Source organism: Triticum urartu, chromosome 3A, assembly GCF_056163025.1.
Source record: "Triticum urartu cultivar PI428250 chromosome 3A, HENAU_Tu73, whole genome shotgun sequence".
NCBI lineage: Eukaryota > Viridiplantae > Streptophyta > Magnoliopsida > Poales > Poaceae > Triticum > Triticum urartu.
Genome location: NC_141875.1, coordinates 549852364 through 549875696, shown reverse-complemented (window position 1 = coordinate 549875696; position 23333 = coordinate 549852364). Strand labels below are relative to the sequence as shown.

The window sequence follows — 23333 nt, the reverse complement described above, 5'->3', positions numbered from 1 at the left end:
TGCACATGGGATCGATCCCCTCTGTCATCCATATGGTTTGTATGGAAGACAACAAGTGGACGTGAGAAGACTTTGTACACAAGGGTGAGTCTGCGGCGGCACCATTATATACAGACTATTGTAGAAATGTAGCTTTGCATTACAAATGTGTGTACGCAGGGCGACTAAGATGATTTATACTTTGTACCCAACATGGGTCGCAAAATAATCTTTGGACTAGACCATCACCTCGCTCAACATATGCATAGTGTCGGTTACTTGAGACTTTATTACTATTGCTGATATGTCGGCTTTTTTATTTTCTTTTGTTAGGTAGTTCATGTTTTGGCCGTGTCCATTCAAGATATGGAGAAGACGGGTGTTGCTCATTATAATTGTGCTTGTTTGATGCTACATTTTCAATTAATAAAAGCGTCATTTATCAAATAAAATTTTTATGAGAAATAGATAAGAGATGTGCAACATGGTATATGTGACGCCCTCGATTCAAGCGTACACTAATTATACACGCAAATGTGTACGATCAAGATCAAGGACTCTCACAGGAAGATATCACAACACAACTCTAGGCATAAATTAAAATAATACAAGCTTTATATTACAAATACACAAGAGTCAGTGAAAGCAACAATATCTTAGTACAGACATAAGTTGAACAAGTTTGCCTTAAGAAGGCTAGCACAAAAGCAACATCGATCGCAAAGGCAAGGCCTCCTGCCTGGGAGCCTCCTAACTACTCGTTGTCGTCGGCAGTCTTCACGTAGAAGTAGGCTCCGTTGGGGTAGTAGTAGTCGTCGGCGGTAGCATCTGGCTCCTGGGCTCCACCATCTGATTGCAGCATCCGAGGAGAATGGAAAGAGTTGGAAAAAGGGAAGCAAAGCAACCGTGAGTACTCATCCAAAATACTCGCAAGTAAGAATCTACACTACAAATGCATTGGTATCAAAGAAATGGGTAGTAGCTGTGGACTAAACTCCAGAATGCCAGAATAGAGGGGAAAGCCTAGCCTATCGAAGACTAACATCTTCAAGTAGCTCCAAGCATCTTGCAGCATTTAGAAGAGTATAGAATAGCAGTTTATATTTAGCAAACATGTTGTAGCATTAACGCCCTGAAATCCTTTCTCGACTCCCTGCGAGAAAGCAATTCCGGAGCCATCATATCCATACCACATCTCAGTATCCAGTTCTAGTTGTAAAGATCGGAATACAACTCTGGGTCGTCCTGTTACCGTGGACACGGCTATTCGAATAGATTAACTTCCCTGTAGGGGTGCACCACATTACCCAATACGCTCGATTACTCTGGCCGTACACACTTTCCTAGGTCATGCCTGGCCTCGAAAGATCAACACGTCGCAACCCTATCTAGGCCAAACAAAGAGGTCAACACGCCGGTCTAAATCTTATGCGCGCAGGGGTCTTGGGCCCATCGCCCGTTGCACACCTGCATGTTGCGTGGGCGGCCAGTGAGCAGACCTAGCCCCTCTTATACAAGGGCATGCTTTCCAGTCCAACCCGGCGTTCGCTGCTCAGTCGCTGACGTCTAGAAGGCTCCGGCTGATACTAGGACGCCGAGTGCCCATATACTATTCCCGTGCGGTGGTTAGTGCGTATAGGCCAGTGCCCGACTCAGATCAAATACCCAATCTTGTTAGTGGCTTGGGAGCGCGCGGTAACGAGCAGAGACTCACGATATGTGACCCCATCGCCCCGTCTCGTAGACTTACGGCAAGGGCCCAGAATTCCCGGCCGTGCACGTAGAAATCTCGCGGGTACCCTCCAGGTCAACCCGAGTACACATCAACTCGCGGGTACCCCTCAGGGCTGACCCGACTTCAGTAACATGGTTCTGTGGTAAAGTTAAAGTAACAGTGTGTCCAAAACACCAAGGGGGAATCCGAGGAATCACCCTCGATGGAATCCACCTGATGTAATCGTCAAGGTGAACTAGGAGGAATCACCCTCGAGGTTCACACTTGAGGTGTTGCACGACGGAGTCATATTGGGAGTGGTGAAGGAGGAATCACCCTCGATAACCACGGCCGAATAGCTACACTACAGAGTTATCATCAGGAGTGCATTATGAGGTATCACCCTCGACACTCGATAGTAGCTCTGCAGAGTCGTACAACTAAGGGGGTGTGATGTGATATGTCGAGCCCTGGACGTTGATCATGTAGATTGAGTCAATTGATAATCCAGCAAGGGCAACAAGGATAAGGTGAGGGGTCATTGATGGATCACTAACCAACCTATACTAACTAGTTTAGGATAAGCATGTAAGGTACAAGAGCAGGTTACAAAAGCAGGCTATGCATCAGAATAAGAGCAATCAAGTACAGTAGCAAAATCTAATGCAAGCATGAGAGAGAATGGAATGGGTGATATCAGAATGACCAATGGGGGTTTTCTTGCGTGGAAGCTCTGCTGAAAGGGAAGAACGGTCGTCGTCGACGCAGTCGATCACAGTGGCATCAACAGCGGTCTTGGGGTTTACCGAAGAGAAGAGGGGGAAGAAACAGTAAATACAAAGCTCACAGGTGCAGTACTAAGCATGACAAGACAAAAACGGCGCTAGGGGTGTTCTAACGCAGGACTACACGTTGCAGACGGAGAGGGAAAACATCCGGAGGGGTTTTCCCGGCATTTGGCATTTTCCAGACAAACGAAAGAGAGGGAACGGTTCCATGTTCACCATGCTAGGGGCATGTGACAGACGAACAGACCGCGTATCCGGATTCGTTGGATTATTCTGAGCAACTTTCATGTACAAAGTATTTTCATCTGACACACGATTTATCTTATATTAGTTTTCAAAGTTTAAATAATATTCTAAAATTATTCATTAATTCGGAAATAAAAGGGTAAATGCTAGGTACACCCAAAAGTATACCCAGACGGTGGGTCAATGGGGCTGACAGTGGGGCCACTGAGCTAAGTCAGCAGCCCAGTCAGTAGTCAACAGTTTGACTGTTGACTGGTCAAACCTGACCAGTAGGCCCCACTTGTTAGTGAGACAGCTAATAAAACAGGTTTTATTTAAACCTAAACAATCTAATTAGCGAGTTGGGTCAGGCTGTCAGTGTCTAAAACTAATTAACTGAGTTTATTCTTAACCTAAACTAATTGGTTGCGGGGGGGGGGGGGAGGGGCACATGTCAGTGAGTGTTAGGGTGGTTGTTAGAGGCTAAACCCGTGGGGTCCACCTGTTGGTTACCCACGCCGGAATTTAACGTGGCGGTGCACGCTGATGGTCTCCGGCGACCAACAGAAGCGGCGGGGGGGGCTCAGGTTTGAGCCCCAGGCCACGGTTCGGCGCGCGGCTTGGTGCCACGGCGAGCTGGGACCGAGGCGTGTTCGATGGAGGTAGCGGGAGGCTATGGGGAGGCCCGTGGCGACGGCGGTGACGAGTGACGCGGCGGCCGAAGTTCGGCCTTCGTCGGAATGACGATAGGGGGCACGATGAAGCGAGCGAGAGGGATTTACAGGCCCCCGGGAGCGTGCTGAGCACAATGGGGGTGGTCGGCTACCAGCCCCGCGAGGCGTGGCCACGACGGCGAGCACCACCGCGGCGACGAGCTCGGGCATGACGTGGGAGGGAAGCTATGGCCAGGGGGAGAAGCAGGGGAGAGAGAGAGAGGAGGGTAGGGTGCTCACGTTCGCTGCAGAGAAGGCCTGGGGAGGACTCGAGGTGCTCGCGGCGGCGCGGATTCCGGCGATGGCGACAGCGGAGCAGAGGGAGGAAGACCGGCTCGATCCGGTTGCTCCGGCACGAGGGGCTCCAGCGACGGCTTGTATTCGATGTAGATGATGTCGGCCGAGCGAACGGACAGGGAGGCGCGGTGCGGGAACGAAGGTGGCCGCGGGAATGGAGGCCAGCGGCGACGAGCTCGCTCGGTCGAGCTCGGGACCGAGTTGAGGGGAGAGGGGGGTGGATCTGGGCAAGGCGAGAGGGGGAATAGCGGCCGGCTAGGGTTCCAGTTCTGGGGGAGAGAGAGAGAGAGAGAAGAGAGAGAGAGAGAGAGAGAGCCGGGGCACTTATCCACCCGCCACCGTCGGCGAGCTGGTCCGGTGGGGCTCGCCCCTGTTGCGACCCCGATCGGGGGAACAGGGGAGGGAAGGCGACCCGGGGAGGGGCTGGGCCGGACCAACTAGGCCTGTCCCTGGTGGGCCGAGGCCCGGGGGGCAGGAAAGGCTTTTCTTGTTTCTTTTATATTTTTCCTTTTTTAACCTTTTCTGTTTTCTATTATAGTTTCATTTGTTTTAGTTTTATAAAATACCAAGTTAGTACCTAAATTAGTATCATTAATATAGGCCACTGCCATAATTAAGTTTAGCATTTAAATAAAATTCTTTGCAACTTTTGTTAATTAAAAGCATTTAAATAATTGGTTTATCCCCTGTTTTCTTTAGTTTAGGGCATTAAATTTTTTTACAAAAAAGTTGGTTCATCACCATAATTAGTTATGGAATATTTTCCACAAGAAGAACATTTTATCTTTCATGTTTGAAGAAATATTATTTTGACTTTATTTTAAATTTGAAAAAGGCTTTGATTTTTATCATGTGGTAATTTGGCTTAGTTTAATTTGATGACATGAAATCATTAGGGGGAGATTACTGTAGCCTGACACTGTGGGTGTTACAGTATAATTTTACTAGTTGCTTTGTTGCAGCAATATAATCATTTACGAAATGTATTGTCCTGTACATGCGACGACGGTGTGAGGTTGCTGGAGCATCCCCACTCTGAGACTTTGATGGTAGCCGTAACCTTCCTCTTGAAGGAAATATGCCCTAGAGTCAATAATAAAGTTATTATTTATTTCCTTATTTCATGATAAATGTTTATTATTCATAGTAGAATTGTATTAACCGGAAACATAATACATGTGTGAATACATAGATAAACAGAGTGTCACTGGTATGCCTCTACTTGACTAGCTCGTTAATCAAAGATGGTTATGTTTCCTAACCATAGACAAAGAGTTGTTATTTGATTAACGGGATCACATAATTAGGAGAATGATGTGATTGACTTGACCCATTCCGTTAGCTTAGCACTCGATCGTTTAGTATGTTGCTATTGCTTTCTTCATGACTTATACATGTTCCTATGACTATGAGATTATGCAACTCCCGTTTACCGGAGGAACACTTTGTGTGCTACCAAACGTCACAACGTAACTGGGTGATTATAAAGGAGCTCTACAGGTGTCTCCAAAGGTACATGTTGAGTTGGCGTATTTCGAGATTAGGATTTGTCACTCTGATTGTCGGAGAGGTATCTCTGGGCCCTCTCGGTAATGCACATCACATAAGCCTTGCAAGCATTGCAACTAATGAGTTAGTTGCGAGATGATGTATTACAGAACGAGTAAAGAGACTTGCCGGTAACGAGATTGAACTAGGTATTGAGATACTGACGATCGAATCTCGGGCAAGTAACATACCGATGACAAAGGGAACAACGTATGTTGTTATGCGGTCTGACCGATAAAGATCTTCGTAGAATATGTAGGAGCCAATATGAGCATCCAGGTTCCGCTATTGGTTATTGACCGGAGACGTGTCTCGGTCATGTCTACATTGTTCTCGAACCCATAGGGTCCGCACGCTTAAGGTTTCGATGACAGTTATATTATGAGTTTATGAGTTTTGATGTACCGAAGTTAGTTCGGAGTCCCGGATGTGATCACGGACATAACGAGGAGTCTCAAAATGGTCGAGACATAAAGATTGATATATTAGACAGCTATATTCGGACACCGGAAGTGTTCCGGGTGATTTCGGAGAAAACCGGAGAGCCGGAAGGTTACCGGAACCCTACCGGGAGAAGTAATGGGCCATATGGGCCTTAGTGGAGAGAGAGAGGGGCAGCCAGGGTGGGCCGCGTGCCTCCTCCCCCCTGGTCCGAATTGGACTAGGAGAGGGGGGGCGGCGCCCCCCTTTCCTTCTCCCTCCCCACTTCCTCCCCCCTCCTAGTAGGAGTCCTCCTGGCGCGCCAATAGGGGCCGGCCAGCCTCCTCCCCTTGCTCCTTTATATACGGGGGCAGGGGGCACCCCTAGACACACAAGTTGATCCACGTGATCATATTCTTAGCCGTGTGCGGTGCCCCCTTCCACGATAATCCTCGATAATATTGTAGCGGTGCTTAGGCGAAGCCCTGCGACGGTAGTACATCAAGATCGTCACCACGCCGTCGTGCTGACGGAACTCTACCCCGACACTTTGCTGGATCGGAGTCCGGGGATCGTCATCGAGCTGAACGTGTGCTAGAACTCGGAGGTGCCGTAGTTTCGGTGCTTGATCGGTCGGGCCGTGAAGACGTACGACTACATCAACCGCGTTGTGCTAACGCTTTCGCTGTCGGTCTACAAGGGTACGTAGATCACACTCTCCCCTCTCGTTGCTATGCATCACCATGATCTTGCATGTGCGCAGGAAAATTTTGAAATTACTACGTTCCCCAACAGTGGCATCCGAGCCAGGTTTTATGTGTTGATGTTATATGCACGAGTAGAACACAAGTGAGTTGTGGGCGATATAAGTCATACTGCTTACCAGCATGTCATACTTGGGTTCGGCGGTATTGTTGGATGAAGCGGCCTGGACCGACATTACGCGTACGCTTACGCGAGACTGGTTCTACCGACGTGCTTTGCACACAGGTGGCTGGCGGGTGTCAGTTTCTCCAACTTTAGTTGAACCAAGTGTGTCTACGCCCGGTCCTTGCGAAGGTTAAAACAACACCAACTTGACAAATTATCGTTGTGGTTTTGATGCGTAGGTAAGATTGGTTCTTGCTTAAGCTCGTAGAAGTCACGTAAAACTTGCAACAACAAAGTAGAGGACGTCTAACTTGTTTTTGCAGGGCATGTTGTGATGTGATATGGTCAAGACGTGATGAGATATAAGTTGTTGTATGCGATGATCATGTTTTGTTGAAGTTATCAGCAACTGGCAAAATCCTTATGGTTGTCTCTTTATTGCATAAGATGCAAGCGCCCAATAATTGCTTTACTTTATCGCTATGCGATAGCAATAGTTGCAAGAGCAATTGTTGGTGAGACGACCACGTGACGACACATTGATATAGATCAAGATGATGGAGATCATAGTGTCATGCCGGTGACGATAGAGATCATGGCAGTACTTTGGAGATGGAAATCAAAGGCGCAAGATGATGATGGACATATCATGTCACATATTTTGATTGCATATGATGTTTATCTTTTATACATCTTATTTTGCTTAGTTTGACGGTAGCATTTTAAGATGATCTCTCACTAATTATCAAGAAGTGTTCTCCGTGAGTATGCACCGTTGCGAAAGTTCTTCGTGCTGAGACACCACGTGATGATCGGGTGTGATAGGCTCTACGTTCAAATACAATGGGTGCAAAACGGTTGCACACGCGGAATACTAAGGTTATACTTGACGAGCCAAGCATATACAGATATGGCCTCGGAACACGGAGACCGAAAGGTCGAGCGTGAATCATATAGTAGATATGATCAACATAGTGATGTTCACCAATGAAGCTACTCCATCTCACGTGATGATCGGACATGGTTTAGTTGATCTGGATCACGTGATCACTTAGAGGATTAGAGGGATGTCTATCTAAGTGGGAGTTCTTAAGTAATATGATTAATTGAACTTAAATTTATCATGAACTTAGTCCTGGTAGTATTTTGCAAATCATGTTGTAGATCAATAGCTCGCGTTGTTGCTTCCCTGTGTTTATTTTGATATGTTCCTAGAGAAAATTGTGTTGAAAGATGTTAGTAGCAATGATGCGGATTGGATCCGTGATCTGAGGTTTATCCTCATTGCTGCACAGAAAAATTATGTCTTTGATGCACCGCTAGGTGACAAACCTATTGCAGGAGCAGATGCAGATGTTATGAACATTTGGCTAGCTCAATATGATGACTACTTGATAGTTTAGTGCACCATGCTTAAACGGCTTAGAATCGGGACTTCAAAGACGTTTTGAACGTCATGAACCATATGAGATGTTCCAGGAGTTGAAGTTAATATTTCAAGTAAATACCCAAGTTGAGAGATATGAAGTCTCCAACAAGTTCTATAGATAAAAGATGGAGGAGAATCGCTCAACTAGTGAGCATGTGCTCAGATTGTCTGGGTACTACAATCGCTTGAATCAAGTGGGTGTTAATCTTCCAGATAAGATAGTGATTGACAGAATTCTCTAGTCACCATCACCAAGTTAGTAGAACTTCATGATGAACTATGATATGCAAGGGATAATGGAAACGATTCCCAAGCTCTTCGTAATGCTGAAATTGACGAAGGTAGAAGTCGAGAAAAACATCAAGTGTTGATGGTAGACAAGACCACTAGATTCAAGAAAAGGGCAGAGGGAAGAAGGGGAACTTCAAGAAGAACAGCAAGCAAGTTGCTGCTCAAGTGAAGAAGCCCAAGTCTGGTCCTAAGCCTGAGACTAAGTGTTTCTACTGCAAAGGGACTGGTCACTGGAAGCGGAACTACCCCAAGTGATTGGCGGATAAGAAGGATGGCAAAGTGAACATAAGTATATTTGATATACATATTATTGATGTGTACTTTACTAGTGTTTATAGCAACCCCTCAGTATTTGATACTAGTTCAGTTGCTAAGATTAGTAACTCGAAACGGGAGTTGCAGAATAAACAGAGACTAGTTAAGGGTGAAGTGATGATGTGTGTTGGAAGTGGTTCCAAGATTGATATGATCATCATCATACACTCCCTATACTTTCGAGATTAATGTTGAACCTAAATAAGTGTTATTTGGTGTTTGCGTTGAGCATGAATATGATTTGATCATGTTTATTGTAATACGGTTATTCATTTAAGTAAGAGAATAAATTGTTGTTCTGTTTACATGAATACAACCTTATATGGTTACACACCCAATGAAAATGGTTCATTGGATCTCGATCGTAGTGATACACATATTCATAATACTGAAACCAAAAGATGCGAAGTTAATAATGATAGTGCAACTCATTTGCGGCACTGCCGTTTAGGTCATATTGGTGTAAAGCGCATGAGGAAACTCCATGCTGATGGGATTTTGGAATCACTTGATTATGAATCACTTGGTGCTTGCGAACCATGCCTTATGGGCAAGATGACTAAAAACTCCGTTCTCCGGAACAATGGAGCAAGCAACTGACTTATTGAAAATAATACATATTGATGTATGCGATCCGATGAGTGTTGAAGCTCGTGGCGGGTATCATTATTTTCTGATCTTCACATATGATTTGAGCAGATATGGGTATATCTACTTGATGAAACATAAGTCTGAAACATTTGAAAAGTTCAAAGAATTTCAGAGTGAAGTGGAAAATCATCGTAACAAGAAAAATATGGTTTCTACGATCTGATCGCAGAGACAAATATTTGAGTTACGAGTTTGGTCTTTAATTAAAACAATGTGGAATAGTTTCACAAATTCGTGCCACCTGGAACACCACATCATAATGGTGTGTCCGAACGTCATAACCATACTTTATTGGATATAGTGAAATCTATGATGTTTCTTAACGATTTACCAATATCGTTTTGGGATCATGCATTAGAGACAACTGCATTCACGTTAAAAGAGGGCACCATCTAAGTCCGTTGAGATGGCACAATTTGAACTGTGGTTTGGCAAGAAACCAAAGTTGCCGTTTCTTAAAGTTTGGGTTTGTGATGCTTATATGAAAAAGTTTCATCCTGATAAGCTCAAACCCAAATCGAAGAAATATGTCTTCATAGGATACCCAAAGGAGACTGTTCGGTACACCTTCTATCACAGATCCGAAGGCAAGACATTCGTTGCTAAGAATGGATCGTTTCTAGAGAAGGAGTTTCTCTTGAAAGAAGTGAGTGGGAGGAAAGTAGAACTTGATAAGGTAATTGTACCTTCTCCCTTATTGAAAAGTAGTTCATCACAGAAATCTATTCCTGTGACTACTACACCAATTAGTGAGGAAGCTAATGATGATGATCATGTAACTTCAGATCAAGTTAATACCGAATCTCGTAGGTAAACCAGAGTGAGATCCGCACCAGAGTGGTACGGTAATCCTGTTCTGAAAGTCATGTTACTAGACCATGACGAACTTGCGAACTATGAGGAAGCAATGATGAGCCCAGATTCCGCGAAATGGTTTGAGGCCATGAAATCTGAGATATGATCCATGCATGAGAACAAAGTATGGACTTTGATGGATTTGCCCAATGATCGGCAAGCCATAGAAAATAAATGGATCTTCAAGAGGAAGACGGACGCTGATAGTAGTGTTACTATCTACAAAGCTAGAATTGTCGCAAAAGGTTTTCGACAAGTTCAAGGTGTTGACTACGATGAGAGTTTCTCACTCGTATCTATGCTTAAGTCTGTCCGAATCATGTTAGCAATTGCCGCATTTTATGAAATCTGGCAAATGGATAAACAAAACTGCATTCCTTAATGGATTTATTAAAGAAGAGTTGTATACGATGCAACTAGAAGGTTTTGTCGATCCTAAAGGTGTTAACTAAATATGCAAGCTCCAGCGATCCATCTATGGACTGGTGCAAGCATCTCGGAGTTGGAATATACGCTTTGATAAGTTGATCAAAGCATATAGTTTTATACAGACTTGCGGTGAAGCCTGTATTTACAAGAAAGTGAGTGGGAGCACTACAACATTTCTGATAAGTATATGTGAATGACATATTGTTGATCGGAAATAATGTATAATTTTCTGGAAAGCATAAAGGAATATTTGAAAGGAGTTTTTCAAAGAAAGACCTCGGTGAAGCTGCTTACATATTGAGCATCAAGATCTATAGAGATAGATCAAGACGCTTGATAAGTTTTTTCAATAACTACATACCTTGACAAGATTTTGAAGTAGTTCAAAATGGAACAGTCAAAGAAAGAGTTCTTGCCTGTGTTGCAAGGTGTGAAATTGAGTAAGACTCAAAGCCCGACCACGGCAGAAGATAGAAAGAGAATGAAAGTCATTCCCGATGCCTCAGCCATAGATTCTATAAAGTATGCCATGCTATGTACCAGATCTGTTGTATACCCTACACTATGTTAAGCGCGGGAATACAATAGTGATCTAGGAAGTAGATCACTGGACAACGGTCAAAATTATCCTTAGTAGAATAAGGATATGTTTCTCGATTATGGAGGTGACAAAAGGTTCGTCGTAAAGGGTTACGTCGATGCAAACTTTGACACTGATCCAGATGATTCTAAGTCTCAATCTGGATGCATATTGAAAGTGGGAGCAATTAGCTAGAGTAGCTCCGTGCAGAGCATTGTTGACATAGAAATTTGCAAAATACATACTGATCTGAATATGGCAGACCCGTTGACTAAACTTCTCTCACAGGCAAAACATAATCACACCTTAGTACTCTTTGGGTGTTAATCACATAGCGATATGAACTAGATTATTGACTCTAGTAAACCCTTTGAGTGTTGGTCACATAATGATGTGAACTATTGGTGTTAAATCACATGGCAATGTGAACTAGATTATTGACTCTAGTGCAAGTGGGAGACTTAAGGAAATATGCCCTAGAGGCAATAATAAAGTTATTATTTATTTCCTTATTTCATGATAAATGTTTATTATTCATGCTAGAATTGTATTAACCGGAAACATAATACATGTGTGAATACATAGACAAACAGAGTGTCACTAGTATGCCTCTACTTGACTAGCTCGTTAATCAAAGATGGTTATGTTTCCTAACCATAGACAAATAGTTGTTATTTGATTAACGGGATCACATAATTAGGAGAATGATGTGATTGACTTGACCCATTCCGTTAGCTTAGCACTCGATCGTTTAGTATGTTGCTATTGCTTTCTTCATGACTTATACATGTTCCTATGACTATGAGATTATGCAACTCCCGTTTACCGGAGGAACACTTTGTGTGCTACCAAACGTCACAACGTAACTGGGTGATTATAAAGGAGCTCTACAGGTGTCTCCAAAGGTACGTGTTGAGTTGGCGTATTTCGAGATTAGGATTTGTCACTCCGATTGTCGGAGAGGTATCTCTGGGCCCTCTCGGTAATGCACATCACATAAGCCTTGCAAGCATTGCAACTAATGAGTTAGTTGCGAGATGATGTATTACAGAACGAGTAAAGAGACTTGCCGATAATGAGATTGAACTAGGTATTGAGATACCGACAATCAAATCTCGGGCAAGTAACATACCGATGACAAAGGGAACAACGTATGTTGTTATGCGGTCTGACCGATAAAGATCTTCGTAGAATATGTAGGAGCCAATATGAGCATCCAGGTTCCGCTATTGGTTATTGACTGGAGACGTGTCTCGGTCATCTCTACATTGTTCTCGAACCCGTAGGGTCCGCACGCTTAAGGTTTCGATGACAGTTATATTATGAGTTTATGAGTTTTGATGTACCGAAGTTAGTTCGGAGTCCCGGATGTGATCACGGACATAACGAGGAGTCTCGAAATGGTAGAGACATAAAGATTGATACATTAGACGGCTATATTCGGACACCGGAAGTGTTCCGGGTGATTTCGGAGAAAATCGGAGAGCCGGAAGGTTACCGGAACCCTACCGGGAGAAGTAATGGGCCATATGGGCCTTAGTGGAGAGAGAGAGAGGGGCAGCCAGGGTGGGCCGCGCGCCTCCTCCCCCCTGGTCCGAATTGGACTAGGAGAGGGGGGGCGGCGCCCCCCTTTCCTTCTCCCTCCCCACTTCCTTCCCCCCTCCTAGTAGGAGTCCTACTCCTACTAGGAGGAGGACTCCTCCTGGCGCGCCAATAGGGGCCGGCCGGCCTCCTCCCCTTGCTCCTTTATATACGGGGGCAGGGGGCACCCCTAGACACACAAGTTGATCCACGTGATCATATTCTTAGCCATGTGCGGTGCCCCCTTCCACGATAATCCTCGATAATATTGTAGCGGTGCTTAGGCGAAGCCCTGCGACGGTAGTACATCAAGATCGTCACCACGCCGTCGTGCTGACGGAACTCTACCCCGACACTTTGCTGGATAGGAGTCCGGGGATCATCATCGAGATGAACGTGTGCTAGAACTCGGAGGTGCCGTAGTTTCGATGCTTGATCGGTCGGGCCCTGAAGACGTACGACTACATCAACGGCGTTGTGCTAACGCTTCCGCTGTCGGTCTACAAGGGTACGTAGATCACACTCTCCCCTCCCGTTGCTATGCATCACCATGATCTTGCGTGTGCGTAGGAAAATTTTGAAATTACTACGTTCCCCAACACCTCTCTTGTCAACTGATCTGTGTCACTTGTGTGACCACTTGGTCCGAGATTTCAGCGGGGTGGGATGCTTGCGCGGGCATGGTTATAAGTCGTGTGGCATTGTTCACGTCAAGATCATGCACATATTGCATCGCCTTTTCTGGGTTAGCAAGTGGTGAAGGCAACACGGGTGGACTTCCATTGGGGGTACTTTCTCAAGTACCGGCTCACATTGTTCAAGGGTGAAGACTATACATCTGGACATAATTGATTGTATCAGGGCAGTGCTCATTTTGTTGCACTATTTCCTTGTTGAAGACATTGTTTATTCGCTCGGAACTGATCTTCATGGTGAAACTCATGATCTAGCCTTTATTGGTCCGATAAAGGCCAGCGACACCAAGGGCATGCTCGAGCCTCGGGGAGACCTAGCATAGCATGTTGGTCACGTCGACAAGGGGCATGGTCATGTAAGGTATCAACATGGGGCGGCCGCTGCAAATGTGAGGCAGGGGTAGGGGCACCACTGGCCTGTGCCACCTATGCAACATCATTCTCCTCGTTGAGGAGGTTGATGACGGAGGCGGCGCTGCTGCGGATTGGCATGGTTGGACTGAGAGAGGGTTTATGGCCGCACTTTATGTAGGGAGACAATGGATGGGCAGATTGGGGTGTCATCGCTCAGGTTCTATAGGGGAAACTAACGAGGAGAGGTAGGAAACCGATGATGTGAAGGAGGAAGGGTGGCATGTTAGATGTTACACCCGGTAGGCGCCATTAATGGCTGGAAACAATGGGTTTAAGTTCTTGGGGTTCGTGTGGGCGTCGTCGTCATTAAACAAGTGGAAAAAAGAGAGAAGGAGAAGGAGCACATTCGTTAGTGCCAAAGTGGTTGAGTCTCCTCTAATTTGGCATTTTTACTTCTTCTTCTTCTTCTTCTTCTTAAATTCTGCATTTTGGCAAATATCTGGTGCATCACACATGATTTTCTGTTATAAACCATATGCAATTGGAGGTACTTTCCTCTCTGTGCAAATGTAAAGAACTTGAAAGATTAATTTGTTCTGATAAACATTTAAAATTTGGCGATTCCATCATCGATTCATTCACCAATAAAAGTTTATTCATTCCTGAATTCATTACATAGTACTCCCAGATGTTTTAGATAGTGATCTCAAAAGTCCTATATTAGTTCACATAGGGAGTATTATAAAATTACATATAGACAAGATTATTCATTGAATTAAGAGGCGTCTTCCTCTTTGTCGTCAAATGGAGGAGATGGAGCACAAAGTGTAGGTAATATGCCCTAGAAGCAACAATAAAATTGTCAATGTTCTATTTCCATGTTCATAATTAAGTTTGTATGTCTCTGCTAGAATTGCATTGGTTCTTGAATGGAAGATTTGTAGGAAAACCTAATTGCATGTGTAGAAAGATAAACGCAAAACAAATCCCTAGTTAGGCCTCTGAACTAGACCATGTATTGTTGGTGGTTCTTTTTTTCTTACCATGGGCATAGTTAATGTAACGAGAATGTAGGTGTGACGCCCCCGATTCAATTGTACACTAATCATACACGCAAATGTGTACGATCAAGATCAGGGACTCACGGGAAGATATCACAACACAACTGTACAAATAAAATAAGTCATACAAGCATCATATTACAAGCCAGGGGCCTCGAAGGCTCGAATACAAGAGCTCGATCATAGACGAGTCAGCGGAAGCAACAATATCTGAGTACAGACATAAGTTAAACAAGTTTGCCTTAAGAAGGCTAGCACAAACTGGGATACAGATCGAAAGAGGCACAAGCCTCCTGCCTGGGATCCTCCTAAACTACTCCTGGTCGTCGTCAACGGGCTGCACGTATTAGTAGGCACCTCTCGAGTAGTAGTAGTCGTCATCGACAGTGGCGTCTGGATCCTGGGCTCCATCGTCTGGTCGCAACAATCGGGTAAAGAAAGAAGGAAAAGAGCGAGCAAAGCAACCATGAGTACTCATCCAAAGTACTCGCAAGCAAGGAGCTACACTACATATGTATGCATTGGTATCAAATTGAATAAGGGTATCATATGTGGACTGAACTGCATAATGCCAGAATAAGAGGGGGATAGCTAGTCATGTCGAAGACTAAGCTTCTGGTAACCTCCATCTTGTAGCAGAAGAAGAGAGTAGATGGTAAGTTCACCAAGTAACATCACATAGCATAATACTAACCGATGATCCTCCCCTCGTCGCCCTGTGAGAGAGCGATCACCGGTTGTATCTGACACTTGGAAGGGTGTGTTTTATTAAGTATCCGGCTCTAGTTGTCATAAGGTCAAGGTACAACTCCAAGTCGTCCTGTTACCGAAGATCACGACTATTCGAATAGATTAACTTCCCTGCAGGGGTGCACCACATTTCCCAACACGCTCAACCCCCTTTGTCTGGACACACTTTCCTGGGTCATGCCCGACCTCGAAAGATCAACACGTCGCAGCCCTACCTAGGCACAACAGAGAGGCCAGCACGCCGGTCTAAATCCTATGGCGCAGGGGTCTGGGCCCATCGCCGATTGCACACCTGCATGTTGCGTACGCGGCTGGTGAGCAGACCTAGCCTCCGTTATACAAGAGCAGGCGTTCCAGTCCAACCCGGCGCGCGCCGCTCAGTCGCTGATGTCACGAAGGCTTCGGCTGATACCACGACGTCGAGTGCCCATAATTGTTCCCGCGTAGTTGGTTAGTGCGTATAGGCCACTAGCCAGACTTAGATCAAATACCCAGATCTCGTTAGGCGTGTTATTTTGAAGTAACCGTGAATGCCGACCAGGGCTAGGCCCACCTCTCACCTAGGTGGTCCCCGCCTGCCCTGTCGCTCCACCACAAAGTAACAGTCGAGGGCCGTCGGGAACCCAGGCCCACCACTACCTGGGTGGAACCACCTGCCCCTTCAGCCCCCAACACCGGAATCACTTGCGGGTACTCAACGAGCCGACCCTACTTTAGTCACAACATGTATAGTATGTATGTATAGTATATACCTATGATCAACACCCGACGTGATCACGACCCGATAGTATAGCATGGCAGACTGACAAGAATGTAGGGCCACTGATGGTAATCTAGCATCCTATACTAAGCATTTAGGATTACAGGTAAGGTATCAACAGTTGTAGCAACAATGACAGGCTATGCAACAGAATAGGATTAACGGAAAGCAGTAATATGCTACACTACTCTAATGCAAGCAGTAGAGAAGAATAGGCGATATTTGGTGATCAAGGGGGAAGGGCTTGCCTGGTTGCTCTGGCAAGAGAGAGGGGTCGTCAACACCGTAGTTGTACTGGGTAGCAGCGGCGTCGGTCTCGGTGTCTAGCGAGAGAAGAGGGGGAAGAAACAATAGATATTAAGCAAACAGATGCATAGCGATGCATGACATGACAAGTAGTGATGCTAGGGGTGCCCTAACGCAGTATGAGGTGGTACCGGTAAAGGGGGGAAACATCCGGGAAAATATCCCCGGTGTTTCGTGTTTTCGGACAGACGAACCAGAGGGGGAAAGTTGCGTGTTTTCTATGCTAGGGATGTCTGGCGGACGAACGGGCTGCGTATCCAGATTCGCCTCGTAGTTCTGAGCAACTTTCATGTGCAAGGTTTTTTTCATCCGAGTTACAGATTATTTTACATGATTTTTCAAAGTTTTTAAATCATTTTTTAAATTTTCTGATTTTAATTTTTATTTGAAATTAAAAGAATAAAATGCTACGGGTTCCCAGAGTTGTACCCAACATAATGTATGTGTGGCTGGCAGGTGGGGTCAGGGGGGTTCTAGTTGACTCAGTCAATAGTCAACTGTGTGACTATTGACTGGTCAAAACTGTAGATGGGGCCCATGTGTCATTCACGCATATCCAACATTATTTTAGTGGATAATTAGATGGGGGTTCTGCCATAGGTTGTATCTTTTAACAGTGTTTTCTTTTAAAACAAGGATTAATTAAGGTGTGGGTCCCATACGTCAATGAGACATTAGCTAACTCAGTTAGCATTTTTTTATATTAAAACAAAACAGAGCGGGGTCCGGTTGACAGCGAGAGAGGGTGGGTGATTAGCGCCCTAATCTACAAGGGCTTGCCCATATAGAGGGCCAGCGGCCTTGCCGGCGAGCGAGCAGGGCAGGCGAAGGTGGCGGCGTAGAGTATCGGCAACAGGAAGCAGGAGTGCCTGCGGTAGGAGCAAGCTGCGGCGGCACTAGAGGCAGAAGTAGCACGCGAAGAGAGCAGAAGCACGCAGTATGGCAACGACAGAGCGCCAGCAATGGGCAGAACCGGTGCGGGACTGCGCGGTGGAGGACGGGAGCGATAGGGGAGCAGCAGGCAAGGCTGCGCGAGCAGCGACGAGGCGCACGGGCCGGTGGCTAGTAACACGGCCGGCGATGCGGAGCATCAACTGCAGGAGGCAACCGGGGGCACGGTCACGGGCGTTGGGTGTGAGCGCAGGGGGGAACGGGACGCAGTCGGGGTGGTGGCCAGCCACGGGTGGGGCGGCATGGGCGTGGTGCGTGCACAGGCGAAATGGGCGGCGTGGTCGGGCGGTGGCCGGAGCGGCGATAGAGGGAAGGGGAGAAGGCGCGGTGTTCTCACCCCCGATGCAGGGGTTCATCGGCGAGGCTCGGTGTAGCCGAGCCGGTGAGGGGGAGACGAGGAGGTCGAGGACAGGGATGGCAGAGGTGCGCGACGCCGGTGATGGCAAATGGTGATGCCAGATCAGGTCGAGGCAGCGGTGTCTGAGGCGTCGCGGCGAGGGGGGCTTCAGGAGGAGGGCGAGGCGTCCGACGAGGCCCGGCGGCTGTGCGGGCGCAGGACGTCAGTGCGGCGATGGCGAGCGTCGACGCGGCGTCGATCCAGAACCGGGGCGGATCGGGATCGGGGGAAAAAGGGTGGGAGGTTAGGGTTTCCCTCGGTGGGTGGGGGGAGTAGGGACATATAGGCCAGGGGCGCGGGGTGGGCCGATTGGCTGGCTCGAGGCCCAACTGGGCCACTTGGCCCAGGGGGTGGTTGTTTCTGTTATTTTTTTTTATTATTATCTCTATTTTATTTCTAGTTCATTTCCTGTTTTATTTTAGTTACACTTTATTCTTTGTTTAGTAAAATATGACAATAGCTCAAAATTAGTGGTTCAAAACAACCCACCACCTTAAGAAGTTTTACCTCAAAATAAAATAGTTTATGATTTTATAAAATCTCAAAGGCACTTATTTAATCGTTTTAACTAATGTTTTAATCATTTTAGAGTATTAAAACATTTTATAAAAGTGCGGTTTCCTCACCACAATTAACTCTGCATTACTTGGCACAACCCGGACATTTTAGTTTTAAAGTTTGAAATTTTTTGTTGTTTGCCTTTAATTCAATTTTGAATTTGAATCAGTTTTGAACTAACCTGAGATTAACTATAGTGACAGAGGTGACATGGCATCATTAGTAGGGAATTACTGTAGTCTAATTATCCGAGCGTCACAATTCTCCTCCACTACAAGAAATCTCGTCCCGAGATTTAAGAGGCGGAAGGGGGAAGGTTCTGGTTACGAAATTCTAGCGAGTGTTCTCGGTCTTGGTTGCTCTTCTCGAAGAGGTAGATCCACTACGTTTGATGTCTTCATTTCTCTGCTTCAGTTCATCATGATGAAGTCGACATCCTTTCTTCGGAAATTTCATCGTACTTACGAAAGGACAAGGGGTAACTTCGGAAGAACGGGCCTTACAAGGTTGACTATCTGGAGGATAACTCAGGGAATGTGGTAGAAAGTAACTCTCGAATAGATGCTTAAGAAAATATCGAGAGTAAAGTAAGAAGGTACCATGAGAAGTTTCCAATGGGAAGGTAATCGTTGGATGGCCTAATCAGAAGGTGAAGGGGGTTCAGAGCAACGAGAATAAGTATTGCGTCTGATACCAGAATAGATCACTTGGCAGGTGGCCCGTGAATTACATAAGAAGTCAAGCGCGAAGAATAACTCTGACAACAGGGTGTACAGGAGAGTCAGGTTTCGATCCTAGGACCTGTGGATTATGGGCCCACCATGTGGGGTAAAAGTAGGAAGAGCGAGGACGTCTTGCATGATCATATAAGCAAGGTATGACAGAGGATAGCCTATCAGTTATGTCGGCAACAACATCAGTACCAAGGGCGAGGGACGAAGAGAACCATTTTCCTGCTCGTTGAATGAGGCGGACCAATAGGCAAAGTTCTCGTCCATCAGTGGCTACCGGAATGTCATCAACAATAGTAACAGGGTCTTGCTGACAGAATTGTACAACGAGGGGTTTACATAAGCAGGAGAATATTACTGCTTAGATCATATAGATCACAAGAAAGGTTAAACCAAACAATGGAAAGGAAAATATGATTATCGCATTAAACTGATCAATGGAAAGGAAAATGTGTTAAAACACATATTCCAGGGGTATATCCTTCCCAAGGACAAGCAGAGCACGATATCCATGACAGGATAAAAAGTAGAAAACCATTTAGGTAATGGGAGAGGAATTTTCATGGCATTACCCATACAACGGTGTTTGGATAATGGTTAAAGAAAACTTAGCATTGCGCTTTCAACGCTCTTATTGAATATCGAAGTACCACAGACATGCTTCGAGATAGCGTTGACATGGTCACCGGGTAGAGATCAGACTTTGGATACACGAAGGATCCATTAGGAACAACTTGTAGAATAAGTCTTACAATTTCCTCATGGAAGAATGGATAACCTTGCTGAAAAGGAATCTATAACAATAGGTTCTCTGGCAAGGTTTGCTAGGCATGACATCACCTTACCGGGTTATATAAGGACCAAGGTTATGACTCTTGGAAAATGTCCCAACCATCATATCTGACCGAGTTTTAGTTTAGGTTGGTGTCAGGATACCTCAGGCTCAGGATGGCTGAGAAGAAAAGGTGCGACACAAATTAACGAGATGACATTGTAAGATTCTCGGGAATTGAACTATGGAAGCGAGTTCTGAAACAAGAGTTCATCATTAAATCAAGGAGGTGAGGAGGTGGCTGATTGACTCAGCGACAATTCATTGAGATTTCCAAAAGGATGGATTTCCACTCTTATGTGAACGAGGAGATATCATTTGTGAGATCAAATGATATAAAGAGGTATGCTCAAGGAAAACATACACATTTAAACATTGGTTGAAAGGTCCACCCGAAATATGGGTTTAGGTAGCATGATCAAATTTAGAATGGTGATTCGATAACCAATGGTCTAAGAATGAATTGTCGATCATTAACTTTAAAGCAATAGGGTTGCTAGAAGATTTGAACTCGCGCAACATAATTCAATTATCGGTTTTCCGGTTAGAAACAACGCGGGGACCAAGGAATGAACGGATATGGCAAGAAGTATCACCTATATCAAGAATTCTTAAGAGGTGGTGAAATTCTCACGACATTCTTGACATAAAAAGAAGGTTATACTCCAAGGTAAAGGAGAACAAATGTTGGATAGCAAGGATCTCCAGCTATACACAAAACACGAACAAGTTTGTGTTGAACGGAAGGTAATAAAGTGGTCGATGATAACACCAATCATTGAGGGTAAGGATGTTATTTCTCATCATGAATTCAATTGATATCTTGGAATACCTCAGAATGTTGATGATGATCACGACACATTTGTCGAGAGGTTTCAAGAAGATGTAACCGATCGGCGATGACATCAATTCAACAGAATGATGAAGCGAAAAGTTATTGAAACCATGGGTACGACACAAACTCGAAATCAAGATTGTTGTTCAAGGACATTTGATATGACGAGGAAGATCGACGTAAGATTAGCTCACCGTCGAAATTTTTGCTCCGGGAAGAAGGAACAGGTAGCACAGTTAATATCGGCAGGACAAGGATATAGCCAAGCAGGCTAGGAATGACGTGATCGAGTTCAAACTCGTAAGTAATGAAGGTTACCAAGAGTTGTTTAATCACGGTGCGGACTTGAGTCAGTCATCGGTGTCTTTGAGTGTTTAATAACTCAAAGCCCATGAAAAATTGGAATCAGTGAGAAGGTAGCACTTGATGAAGAACTCATAAGAAGTTATGCAGTTCCATGATAATCTCGAGATACCAGGGGGGTAATACTCGATGACAGATCAAAGTAGAGGTTGGACTAGGGTAATGCTCTGCAAAAGACAAGTGCTCAAACTTGCACAAGAAATGGAATCAAGGAGAAACATGGTCGGAACCACGTCCACAGATACAAGATGAACTTATAACAAGGGGATAATTATTTTAAGAGAAGATTCCATGATAAGGTATACATCATTTCCATGGGCATGAACACAGGGTTCAAGGTCGACTCCCACTTGTTCAATGCATAACCTTTCATTCACCTCTCGTATTTCGAAAATGACATTAGTTGTTGAAAGTTTTTACCTGGTGCAATACCAGATAAGTATGACCCGTGAAATCTTTCGCATTCACACAGATTAAGGAAGGCATAGGTTTAACCCATCGGCGCATATTATGAACACATACCCACAACTCCAGGAGCGAATAACTAAAGTTTGGGAGCAGAGCAAGGTTGACAAAAGCAGGGGATACAATTTACCAAAGGCATTATGTATCCGAATAAAAGCTCGCAATGTTTAATGAATATGAAGGACGGTGTCGAACAAAATCCAACAAAGGATCTGGTGGTCCATAAGGGATCTGATGTGAGTATCGGTACTCAACCAAAGGAAGAAATAATGCAAGGGGATCAGATTATAGAAACAACTGACTAACTCAAAGCTCAAATGCAAAGGAATTATGAATTCCAAGACAAGGGATCAGAAGCAATACTCTGATTAGGGGTGGATAAGTTGAATAGCCTTAGAGGTACAATCGATGGCAATTTGATTGGTCGAGGTCTAGCTCATGTTTAAAATGACGTCTGAGCCGGAAGGACGAAACGAAGGATCTGATTAAGGAATGCGAGCATTCGCAACATATTGATTCAACAGACTCAAACTGATAATGACTAAGGATGCCAACAAGATTACCGGACTTATGAGGTTAATCATAATGCAAGCAAGTAAGAATTTCAAGAGCAATAGGCTGTTGAGGATTTTCGGGGATCGAATGGTATTTCGAAGACTTTTGTGAAATACATGAATCAACTAGGGATGAGCGGATACTCGATAAGTGCGAGAAATTATCCGTAAGGGTATGTCTGCGGCAAAGAGCTACAAAGCGGTGGGCACAAAGGATTCTCGAATTATCGAAGAAATTTTCAGGGTATCAGGTAATAACAGGGGCAACTAGGAACAAAGGTAAGAACGACAAGTTTAAGCAGTTATCCATAAGGATTTATTGGTGGTCGGGAATAGCAAAAGTGGTGGGCACAAGGTCTCGAGAGAAAAACGGAGAGTATCTTCGGAATCTTCTGGTGAAGCAGGCCATCATCTAGAATGAAGGGGCTCTCCAGGAGAAAGTATTTACGAGAACCTAGAGTTAGAGTTAGCAAATTATTTAACCCGAATAGAAGAGAGACCAGCGTCCCAGAGTATAGACGAGGAGTAAAAGATCCTAATACCACCCAAATGGCAACGTGGGCCCGTAAGGCACACAACCATGTTACTAAAAGTTTTCAGTGACTAGACTCGACTTCGGCCAAGGAGTGTGGAAGGGGGAGTCCTACAGGCAGCCGGCTCTGATACCAACTTGTGACGCCCCCGATTCAATCATACACTAATCATACATGCAAACGTGTACGATCAAGATCAGGGACTCACTGGAAGATATCACAGCACAACTCTACAAATAAAATAAGTCATACAAGCATCATATTACAAGCCAGGGGCCTCGAAGGCTCGAATACAAGAGCTCGATCATAGACGAGTCAGCGGAAGCAACAATATCTGAGTATAGACAGAAGTTAAACAAGTTTGCCTTAAGAAGCCTAGCACAAACTGGGATATATATCGAAAGAGGCGCAGGCCTCCTGCCTGGGATCCTCCTAAACTACTCCTGGTCGTTGTCAGCGGGCTGCACGTAGTAGTAGGCACCTCCCGAGTAGTAGTAGTCGTC

At 45.1% G+C, this 23333-nt stretch overlaps 1 long non-coding RNA gene across 1 annotated transcript; it reads right to left on the bottom strand.

Annotated features, from left to right (window-relative positions):
• Positions 1 to 568: 568 nt before the first annotated feature.
• LOC147980478 (uncharacterized) lies at positions 569 to 4099 on the bottom strand. The gene is made up of 2 exons (XR_015619360.1): positions 3660 to 4099; positions 569 to 828 (listed from the first exon to the last, which is right to left on the bottom strand). It is a non-coding gene; the product is annotated as an uncharacterized LOC147980478 (long non-coding RNA).
• Positions 4100 to 23333: the final 19234 nt, after the last annotated feature.